Source organism: Manis pentadactyla, chromosome 7 (genome assembly GCF_030020395.1).
Source record: "Manis pentadactyla isolate mManPen7 chromosome 7, mManPen7.hap1, whole genome shotgun sequence".
Classification (NCBI taxonomy): domain Eukaryota; kingdom Metazoa; phylum Chordata; class Mammalia; order Pholidota; family Manidae; genus Manis; species Manis pentadactyla.
Window position 1 is genome coordinate 17183167 of NC_080025.1, and position 12280 is coordinate 17195446.

Sequence of the window (12280 nt, forward strand, 5' to 3'; positions counted from 1 at the left end):
CCTTAGATTAGGCAAGGAAACCTACAGTAAATGAATAGGAAATTTAAAGTAATCTACAGGGACAGAAAATAGGTCAGGGGTTGCTTGGCGGTGGAGGAGATGAAAGGGGCAAAAGGGAGGGATGAGAAAGAGGCCTGAGGAAACCTGGAGGTGATGGTATCACAGGTACATGCATTTGTCAAAACCAGTCAAGCTGCACACTTTAAATATGTGCACTTTGTTGTGTATCAATTATATCTTGAAGGTATTAAAAGTATACATGAAATGTCAAAAGCAACTGGAATCTAAAGGGATTGGAAAATGAATCAGAAAACAAAAATGAAGAAACTAGCAAAATGACAAAACTAGAAAAGAACAAACACACTCTGAAAATGAGAGAAACACAAAAGCGATACCTTTATTTGCAGTTGGGATGGAACTGGACTGCTCAGTGCCAGAGAGAAAAGTCTTCTGCACTTGGTTGGACCAGGTTCTGTCACAGAAATACAAAGGCAGGAATATACAAAGAATTACACACACAAGCATAGTTGCAAAATTTTTGCATTTTTGATTCATAGATACCATCTCTTTAACCATCTATTATAGATATGATTTTATAGGTCTAAAACCAACAAAAATAATTTTAAATTGAATAGCAATAAAAACTATAATAGTGGCTATCTGGGATTTGTTGAGTGACCGACTGAATCATGATGTCTAATATCCACTAAAGTTTCATATGCATCGTACTTCCCGAAAATCAGGCTCTGCACACTAGGTCCCAAGTTCTCTTTCCTACTCAAATACCCACCCCCACATTTCTCCATTCTCTCTTTATTGTTTTCCCTCCCTTTAGGAGGATACCATACTGATAAAGAAAACAAAACACTTGCAAACATACTAATATTCTGCCGTCCTAATAAAAGTGTCTCATGGCCCTGGACAGTGACAATGCCATTTGCCCGTTCCCTTTGCAGTAACACTTCTGAGAAACTGATTCTTCTTGGAGCATTCCTCAAATTCCCTTTTAAACTGTGTTCATCAGGGCTTTTGTCCAGGTGATTCTCTGGACTTATTCCTGTTACTACCAACAGTGACCAACATTATTAAATCCAGTGGCCAATTAGTTCTTCCTCCTCTGACGTTCTTTTAATGTTCACTCCATTAGTGATCTCATTCAATCTTTTTCTTTAAATTCCAACTCTGTGCTCAAGATCCCCAAATTCATTTCACCAGTTAGACTTCCCTTCCAATGTGATTCATACGTCCAACTGCTTCCTTGACATTTCTTTTTGAATTGTTAAACAGACATCTCAGGTGTCATGTGTCTAAAACAAATTCTGCTCTCAACCACACAACATTCACCCAACCTCTCTGCTTCTCTTTTTCCAACGATGGCAGCTTCATCCTTGAGTTGCTCAAGAAGCTTTCTCAACTCCCCTTTTCCTCCTATGTAGCAAATTTACCTCCTCAAGAGACACTCTGAGCACTAAATACCAAACAAGAAGTTCATGTCTGACCTTTCTCCCCACTTTCACCTGAGCCATCGTCCATATATGTCCCTCACCTCAATGAGCACAGTGACCTCCTAACTGGTCTTCCTTCTTTGGCCTTTAATTCCTTTCAGCCTATTTTCACACAGCAGCCAGAGTAGCCCTATTAAGACATAAAGCAAACCTTACCATTCCTCTACTCAAAAACTTTCTAAGAGCTCCAGTTTTTACACAAAGCCAAAGTCCTTACAAGACACTACCCAGGGTGGTCCTCCTAACCTCCCTGAGCACACACCTTCTAGTTCTCTACCTCATTCTCCTATAGTTCCAACTGCATTGATTCCCTTGCTACTTTTGGAAATTTCCAGGTACACTCTTCCTTAGGACTTGTTTATTCTGCCTGGAACTCTGTGACCCCCAGATGTCTATCTGGCCATCTCCTGCACCTTTTGGAAGTCTTTGCTAAAAAGTCCCTCCATGAGACCTACCCTGACATGTCTTGTTTAATTCTGTAACACGGTTGTCCATCAGCCTTCACTCCCCATACTCTTTATCATGTCCACAGGATCTGTTTCCCTAGTAATTATCCATACACTAGATAATTTACTTATTTACTATGTTTATTGTTGATTACCACCCCCATCCCCCCCATTTAAGTTCCTTGAGAGCAAAGTTCTTTCATTTTTTCTGTCTGGTCATGCTTAATGATATATCCTAAGTGCAAAGTGAATAGAACAGTATCATGAATATAGTAAGTACACGGTAAATATTACTTAAATGTGTAGATGGATAGTAAGTGTGTTTATTTGGGGTGTATGTTGAGGCTCTCAAATGGTTCCATTTTAAAGGGACAAAAACTATATTTGGATTTTAACAGAAATTGAACAGATACTCCTTCAAAGGCACAAGCCTTTGCAACAGCTTCATGACCCCCGCCCCTGCCCGGCAAAGGTGAGCTGAGAATACAGCCTTGTATTCTCTGTAGCAGACTGTGGGATAAGGAGCCAGGTAGAGTGACTCTCAAGGGGCATAGATGTAATTGGAGCAGAGGAGAAGGAATCTGGCTCTGGAATTGAGGAGTTTGGACATGGGCAGTTTTACCTCTTTTACCAGGTGAACAGAGGGTATAAGAGACAATGCACAGCCCCAGTTGAAAGAACTGTAAGAGAAGCTAGAGAGAGCATGAGGTCTAAGCCAAACGTTGAACAGGGAAGCTTTTTTGACTAGACTGAAGATACAGGGACATTTTTTGGCCATGAAATAAGAATTTCAAAGACTATTATTGTAATACTTAGCAAGAATACTGAAGTGTGCCTTATGGTGATATTAGCTTAAGTTTTCATATAGAACAAATCTTTGTGTGACATAGAAAGAACCTCAGCCTCTGCTGCCTGGGCACACCCTGACTTCTCTAAAACAAGCTTTGCATCACTTGAAATCTTCATGCTTCTGGGAGTCTCCTGGGCTTACTGGACAGGCAGGGAGAGTCATCAGTTTCTACTATCATATACGCTCTAGGGGTTGTGCCAGTGTTGTGTGTGGGGTTTTTTTTTTTTAATACTATTGACTTCAAAGCTCTTTGAAATTTATCAAAATACTTTTTTGCCATTATAATTTGGGGTTCTAATAATCTTCAATGAAGGGAAGCAATGAACATAATCATCCAAGCAGCAGAGACAATTGGTTTTGTACAATTTATATGGTTTTGATCTTTTGCTAGTTTAACACCAAACTTAACTGTGTTGTGTTCCTTTGTTGAGTATTTCTGGATGAATACTAAATGTTTAGTAAAAGTGGGTGTCAAAAGTTGGACAAAGTTGCTCAAAAGAACTATAAATGTACATGCAGATTATTAAATACAAATTATAAAACTGTATTTTTTCCTACATGGGTAGGAAGAAAATATTAGAAGGATACTAACACTGTATGTACTACTAGAAAGAAGTGCATGTAAAAATTAACTAGTGCTGAAAAATATTAGCAAATACTAGTGTACTGAAAAAATTAACCAGAAGTCTGGTCAAATGCATTCTATTTTTACTGCCTTGACATACATGTGCTAATTCCAATAAGTTTCAAACAAACTTATTAAATACATATTTCTGGACAATCAGTTTTCATAGACAAAGCACTCCTACATTTATTTTAACTGTACATATGTGGGCACTTCTTATGTGCTCTAAAGGCATTTGTTCTCTCTACATATTAATTTCAAGTTCATTAGTATTATCATACTATTCCTTCATGAAAAAGGAAAGAATGAAAGCCTACTTACACTCACAATATTGTAAATGTTAAGTGGATGTGCTGAATTAAGGATGTTTGCTATTCAATTCATAAATAGTAGACCATAGTTTTCAAAGGACAGGTCTCACTCTGCAGTCAAAAGGTTGCCAGACTACAATGGACTCACTGAGCAATTCTGTAGAAGTCCAGACTCAAATGTCCTGAAGATGACTGAGGATGGACTAGTCAATCATAGCCCGTGTTTGTTATTTAGATCGTAGTACATGGGAAGAAAGCTGATCTTCAAAATAACTTTTAATATTCATTCTGCTACTCTCTTTTCTTAAAGAGCAAAAAAGTACAGAATCGCTTCACCAATAAAATTGTTCCAAATGCACACATTCAACTCAAAGTTCCAAAAATAGTCACATTCTTTGAAAAATCATCACAGAAGAGAGGTAGAGGGATGAAAAGGACAGTAATTTCAATGGTAAACGTAAGTGTAGTTAACCACGTACCACACCAGTCATGAAGTCTGATGGCTGTATATGGACTATCATCATAACTTTGAAAAACCCTTAGATCCAGAGGCTAAAAGAGAAGCTTACACAGATTAAATAACTTGCTCTAGGTCATTGTAGTTGTTAGTTTTGGAGCCAGACTCCTAACCTGATACTCTGTTTTCAACTTTTTCTCTGCATCTATATCCTTTTTTATTAGCTGATCTAGTACGGAGTAATAGGCAAACATATAAGGAAATTGTGTATTTAGATTTTTAAACAGAAAGGAGAAAAGGGCAAATATTTTGGACCCCTTCTATGTGCCTAACACACTATGTTAAACATTTAGGAAATTGCATTATAATTTATCTTTATAATGTTAATTGGTAAAGCCTTTATAAGAATATAAATTCTGAAATTTGGAGTCAGGCAACTGAAGGGTGAAAAATAAATAAGAGTGAGTAAAGATTTGGGGAGTAATCCTTCCAATAATAGAATAAAGCATAAAGTTTTATTTATTTAGAGAGGAGACATGAAAGAGAAAATTACTAATAAGAGTATCTAGCTATCTAAAAAGGCATTTGTAACATACATGAATAGGGTTTTGTTGTTTCCTCAGGCCAATATAAACAGAAACAAAGCTAAATTATATGAGGGGTTGGGATTATAGAATTCATGAAGAGAATCTAGCTAAGAAGAATTCTCAGAGTGCTAATATTTATTGAGCATCCACTGCATCCTGGAGACAGGACTAGAGGCAGAGAGAGGGCAAGAGAGATACAAAAGTTATTTCAGGAAAGAACTTAGATGAATTCTCATTCCATTCTGCTTCAGTGTTTTCCTAAGGGAAATAAATATAAACTTTAAATTTATGTGTATATAAAGTTAATCCTACTTTCTAATCTTTGAGCTATGTAGAATTATTTTTAAAGAGGAATCTTCCCAATTTTTAAGAAGTCTTCCCAATTTCGCACAGCAATTAAGTGGGCATCAGGAGAGGCAGTTGAACTCTTTTAGGGAGAGAAAAAGCACACAATTTAGAGTTAGAAAATCTGGGCTCCCATGTGGACTTGGCCACTTTCCATTACTTGATTGTGAGAAAGTTATTTCCACAAATTACTAATACTTATCTGTACAATAATAATAAGAATACACACCAAGATTGTTGGAAAGATTAAACGGGCATAGTTGTAGTGGAAGTAGTTTGACTATGATTACAAACAACTCTTAAAAAATTTATGAAAATATGGACTTCCTTCTTGCTATATGGTTAAAGGTTACATTAAAGGAATCTAAATGTTCATTTTTAAGTCAGTGATGGTTTGATATAAACTTTTACAAATTGCTTCTACCACGTTTTTATTTGATTTCTTCTCATCTTCAAATCCATGTGCAATATAAGTGACCCTTGCCACTTAACAGTTCTCTAACTTCCACGCTTTGCATTCATTTTGAGAGATTTTAGCAATCCAATGAGGGAAGAAATAGTGGCTGTAATATTATACTTCTTTGGGTTACCCACTTACCCAGTATTCTGAGGGACTACTAAAAAGATGGCCATTGTGATAGCCAGGTATCTGTCAGCCTTTACAAAAATTAGAGCGAACTGAAAATAAAAGTGAATAATGAGAACTACTTACAGTTTCAGAGATATACACAATGGATCTTGGGGCTCATAAGTTTAATATTTCTTGTGCCTCTTTATATGTTACCCATTTATCATATTGAATTGGAATTGTTCTTGTGCCTTCCATTACTGCAAAGTCCCTAGAAATTGGCAGGATGCACCTAGACCCAATCATTTAATCTGATCATTAATGAAAAAAAAAAGCTTAAGTCATAAATAGCAAGAGAACTCATTGAAGGTAAATAAAGTAGAAGGGAGAAATTACAGAGCAATTTCAACTGAGCAAGATCGTTAAACTCAAAGATGCTGTTTCCTGTTTCTGTGGTATAAACAATGAAGCCACTCCACTGGCCTTTCCACAACCTGGATGTCCCAAGGCCATCCCTCTTCTTTCCTTCCACATTCCCTAAGGAGAACTCTGGGTCATAAAAGAGTGAGAATCGGTGTAACTTCTTTCCTGAGAGGAGCTGAGCTCCCTCTGCGTTTATATTTGTGTCATCTTATTATAAGACGAGCTAACATCTATTATTAATTGATGTGCTAATTAAAGCCATACTTGCAGTTTCCATTAGCTTATTCTCTAAATTCTCCAGAGTTGGCTGTCTGGTTTTAATCAAAACCAAATGGTAGTCCAAGTTCCCAGCCTGGAGCAGCTAGGAGGAAGTCATTCAGTGGAGGCACAAGAAAGCAGAAAAGATAAATAGATGATAGTTCACAAAATTTGTGTCGGACGAAGGATGCAGTTACTGTAAGCTGCTTTAGAGATGGGATTCAGGGACTCCGTCACGCGAGATGGAAACAATTGCAAGTGGTTAATGTCAGCAAGACTGTAATAAGATCAAGATGGAGTCTGTCTTCTGCTTTCCCAGCCCTGGACTTGTGTAACTGGAGGAATCTGACCAGAGGTAATGCTGCATATGCCATGACACAAACTACTGCACTTCTGTGAAGGGTTCTTGGGATTGGAAGGATCTTGAAAAAAAAACTCCCTATTTACTGGATTCTTGGCATTTTACTTACAGATCCTCTCAGGTACAGTAGGTAAGGCTGCAGCCTTTTAAATTGTAACTAGTGTAAGGAAGGGTTTCAAATTTACAAGGATCACGGTATGAAAACTAAACTCATAGTGCTCTCTTAAAACATCTTTTGAAAGGGAAACTGCAAGGTTATTTTGATTACATTGTGCATATACATTTAATACAGTGGAAAAGTTATAAATGAGGGAGAGGACCATGTTTTCTTTTTTTTTTTTTTTCCATAAGCAGTGTGGGATAGAAAAAGCTGTACGACTTTATGACTCTCCAGCTAATCACCTCAAGAGCTTGGACAAACTCACTTCAGTTCTGTGTAAAATCAGAACTCCTAAAACGCCCGGTCAGCCTCTGCTCTCCCCTCCCTCCCCTGGTGCAGCCTTTCTCACATGCACACTTCTCAGAGGCAGGAAATGCTTCCCAGGCAATCTGGGCCTGCTTGTGGAGGCCCCTTTCGCAAAACATCAGTCTGAATTTAGTAGACAGAAGTCACTAGGAACGCCTTGACAGACTCCTGCTTCTGCTAAGGCTCCCTCCAGCTGCAGAGGGTGTTTTTGTTAGAATCACACACTGCGTAAAACTGCTTAGAATAGAGCCATGATCTCAACCACGAAATGTGAACTTATATTTTGGAGAAACTAACGGGGACGGACTTCTGAGCCTTGAACAATGTCATGCTGGGTGTTTTCAGCTCCTCGCTGTCTATAGGTAAGACGCTGTGGACTCTACCTTTATACTCGGAGGCAATCTTTGAAGAGGCAGAAGGATTGAGAGAAATGTTAACATCTTGTGCCGAGGGGTGATTTCCTAGGTTTTAGAGCTAAGCCATGAAATCAGAAGTAGAAAATGTGTGAGTAGAAAACCTGAGTCAAATTGTTTAGCAATATGTCAAATCTAAAATAGGCTCCATGGAGATTTTACCCTTTTCCTCTAAATGAAGATTTTATTTTTATCCCTTTTTATCCTTAACTTACTTGTGACTAGAGCTCTAAGGCCAGGCTTCCTATTACATTTCATAATATGAAACAAATACATATTTGCACATATAAGAGGGAGGTGTAAATGAATGCTTTTAGCCCCTTCCTTTGCCAACAGGGAAAGTAGTTAACGCTAGAGTGACTTTTGCAAATAATGAAGTTCTGAGGAATATTTTGTGTCTCATTTTAAGTATGAAAAGTGGATTCCTCAATATTTCCCCAGACCAATTTCAACCACAGGTCAAGCTGCTAATGTACAGCTTAAATGCTTCTTTCAAAAGAAAAGTAAACAAATGGAATTTCTGGAATAATCTCTATCCTAAGTAGTATTTAATCTGATTCTCAAAAAAGTTAAGTATCAGAACTGGATCTAACTTATATTAACTTTCCTGGACTCACTGCTCAGGTTGTTTTTTTGTGTAAATGTTTTTCAGTTGAAAGATATCAGTGACAACAGCAGTCATTATCACAGTTTTAAGGTAGCTGGAAGTCATTACAATCATATGAAAAGCTGGTCATGTGTTCATAGTTCATATAGTCATAAAATTACATTTGTGCTTGGCTCTAGTCTCTTTAAAGTTTCTTAAATATTTATGTGTGCAGTATATGAGGAAACAAATTTAATGACCATAATAAGGTGTCTTTATACTGTATAACATACTGTATATTTATAATTCTGAATATTTAGAATGAAAATCATTACTTTATAGAAATAATACAGAATAGTATCTGAAGGGAAGCAAGTTCATACATAGTTCCTAATCTAGCAGATGAACACAGAATATACTAAATGAAAGAGGAGAGCTTTTTGACTGTTGGGTCACAAGAAATCAAATACTTTAATTCTAAGTTTTTATTTAGTACAAGGTGACTATTTGCTGTATTAGCTAATTTATTCTTAAATTCTATGCTAGAATAGCTTATCTTGAAAAATTTTAACCATTCACTAACAATTTAAGTTGTATCAAGACTTTAAAATATGACTTTAAAAATCTATTGTTAGCATATTAAAATACTTATCTAAGTCATGATTTAATAAAGTCCCTGAATAGAATGTCAAGGAAGGAAAGAACATATGAGACCACCTCTTCTAACGCTGTGCACAGGTTGCCACCAGAGAGCTGAGGAATGACATTCAAAAGTGGCCTCTCCAAGGTCACACTACTAGCTGGTAGAAGACATGACAGCACCCTGTTTCATAGTTCAGATATCTTTATACTGCACCATCTTGCTCTCAAATAATAATTATGCAAAATGAAGTATGAACATGTCCAGTAGGAGGCTAGTTTAAGACAGAAAATTGGAGTGCCTCTGAAAAAATAAGGTGGGGGGTGTGCTTAAAGTGCCATCAGTGTTCCAGTGTGTGTAGAGAAATCATGGTTTTGACAAAGAGTCAAATTTACTCAGAAACAAAATTTTTTCAAATGCAAAAGCTTTCTTAGGCCTGCAACAAACACTTTAAAGGAGTAATTTATTTGTGACCACTTTGTTACATTTTATGTTTTTGCCAAGAAGATCAAACCATATGCTAACAATTATATTAATTTTAAACTGATGTTTCTTAAAAACATAGGGCTAAAAAGGCACTTATCTGATTCATATCCTTGTATTCAAATGGTATAATGAAACAGTTCTAACCAGTGACACTCAGAAGAGATTTTACTACCCCACCTTGGAATCAGTTTAAGAATCCTTTGTGCCCAGACATTCTTTCTTTTATCTAGCCTAAATCTCTGCTGCTGCAGCCTGTTTCCAGTTCTACAGGTTTCCTCCTCAGTGGAAATATAAAAAGCCTAAATAGACATATGAAAACATAAGCATACATTTCTAAGCCAAATAAACACACTTGCTTTCATCTTTCCTTATATGGATTATTTTCAATCCTTTAATTGATTCATATATCTGCTCTGAGCCATCTACAAGGTCCTTAAGCTGTAGAATACAGAATTTGTTACAGTATATAAATGAATGACCAGGGTGGTGTAAAATGAGAGCTTGGCTGCTTAGTCTGTATCAGACCTCATATATGACAGTACATGTTGCTGTACATACTGAACACTGCACTTTCCAAGGCAAGAAGAGCCTTTCTCATAAAACTCATATATGTCATTTCTGGCAGTGAGAATGTGTACCATGATAAATTTTTTTTTCCATTTTTATGAACCAGATTGAATTTCCTGATGTTATTAACCCTTAAAAGACACACTATGCAACACTCCCAGCATCACCACACTTCACGTTATTGCAGTGAGGAATGAATGCAGCGTAGCCTATAGAACTGCCAGCATGGTTACTATAGGGCCTAGCAAAAGAGAGTGAATCATTTTTTTCTTTTCTCAAGGACATCATAATTAAAAAGGACAATCTTTCTGGCTCTATCCAAATCTCACTACTAAAACTAGGCATGATTTAATCTTACTTATCAAGGATTGGATCTTACAGACTTTAAACACATCTAAATTGAGACATTTTAAATTAAACTTTTGTTTTTGTCTTATTTGTTTCTTCTTGGAGAATGAATGAATGAACGAATGCTATTATCTTACAATGAGAATCTCTCTGTAGAAATCAGTACAGCAAAGTTCCAAAGGAGAGATGACATATATCTGGATAAGAGATTTTCATTATCAAAATAGAGAAATGTGAAGAATTGGACATGAGAATTTAAAGGAGGATGAGGGAAAAGCAAGAACCTCCAGATTTGAAGGAAGTGACATGAATATTGTGCCTTCTTCTCTGACAGGAATGATATGTTCACAATTCAACAGAGAAGCTCCACATTGACTTTGGTGTGCATGTAGAAATTCAGCGCTGATGTCCATGGTTCTGTTTGGCATTAAACTGTTAGCTAGTTCGCAGAATTTTGAGAAGGAGGTGGGCTTAGATTTTAATGAAGTTAAACAGAGTACAGGTGACGTGTGGTCCCTGAGACCTGGTTTAAAAAGAGATTGTTGATTTAGATTGACTGGATTATATTGTACATAAGTGAACCTGAAAAGATGAAATAGGAACTCTGATGCAAAAATAAAGCTGAAAGGCAATGTGAACTGTGCACATGAACTTGCTCATTAAGTAAAATAGATGGATAGAAAAACTACAGCAGCTCGTTAAATGTGTAAAGTGGTTGTTTTGTATGACATTGAATTAACAAAGTGTTTTGGCCATAAAATTCCAATGATTCAAAGAGAAAATCATTGCTATTCATGAAATGAGACAGAAAGGCATAGGAAGATCAGAGAGCAAATTTAGAACTTCAGTATTTCTTTTTATTCTCAGCAAATAGCAAAATACCTAGCATGTTAGGTGCTGTCAATACACGTTTGTCAATAAATATTTGTGGACCAAATAGGAGGGAGAGAGGCAAGTAAGGGGAGGGAAAGAGAATGGGAGATGGGCAGGGGCCGTCAGAGCCCAAGGCCAGATGTCAACAGCACTCTCATCGTTTGACATTGCAGGTTCATTAAGGACCAGAAGGAAGCATGAGCTTCCAGAAATAGTTTGATATTCAAAGTTACTTGACATCAGTGAGAGCACAGCACTAGCGGACTTGCCACAACTTAAATAGGGTGGTGTGCTGAAAAGCTCAGAAAGCTGGCTCTGATTCGCCTCTCTGCCATTTGATGCTCGGTGATTTGAAGCATGCCCCATCACTCCTTGGAGCCTTTATTGGCAAAGTCCGGAAGATGCTGAAAATATTTATATCATCGGGTCATTTTGCACATCACGTGAGATTGTGTATGTGCAAATTGATTTGCATACAGTATAATAAATGCATCTTTGTTTAAAAAGGCACAGGTCAGTTAGTCTAGAAAGAAAGAATCCTGGTTTTTCACATTTTGGTCAAATCATTCATCTGTATTGAAGTGACACCAGCATACAAGGAATAGTTCTAGCTCGTACTCCGCCATAGATTCTGGTGCTAAGATCCACCAGAAACTGAAGGAGGCATTGTTACCCTCATTGTATAATCATCATGTCACTTCGCATCTAGAACTCTTGCCATATGCCATGGATTAAGCCATTCTACCTATATTACTGGCTCATTATTTATTTAGTTTAATATTATTATTTTGCCCTCAAGAGTTTTTCATTATTTCCATGGTAGAAGTGAAAAAACTGAGGGACACAATACTTACAGAGTCTTCATAAAAGTGGAGAAAATATAAACAAAATAATGGAGGAAAAAAAAAAGAATGGAGATGATAACACTTGCCCACTAATAGGTGTCTGACATTGAGCTAGTTACTGAGTCCTGCCAAAATTCCACCCTATAAAAACTAGGGCAGCCAATAGTACCTCATTCATAAGAGTGTTTGTGAGTACTATTAGGAAAGGAGATGGTGTCAGTAAAACACCAAATATAGCACCTGACCCGCAGTAAATGCTTAATAAATGGAGGCCTTTTACTTTTACTGTTTCCTGGTACCTGTTCATCAAAAGTTTCTAA

At 37.0% G+C, this 12280-nt stretch overlaps 1 protein-coding gene across 3 annotated transcripts in view; it reads left to right on the forward strand.

Annotated features, from left to right (window-relative positions):
- The first annotated feature begins 7249 nt into the window (after nt 1-7249).
- The window catches only part of DLC1 (DLC1 Rho GTPase activating protein), a 333929-nt gene continuing 328898 nt past the window's right edge, over nt 7250-12280 (forward strand). For all 3 annotated transcript variants that reach the window (XM_057505150.1, XM_057505151.1, XM_057505152.1), the window contains exon 1: nt 7250-7564. The gene's annotated coding sequence lies outside the window, so the exon portion shown is untranslated. The remainder of the gene's footprint in view (nt 7565-12280) is intronic.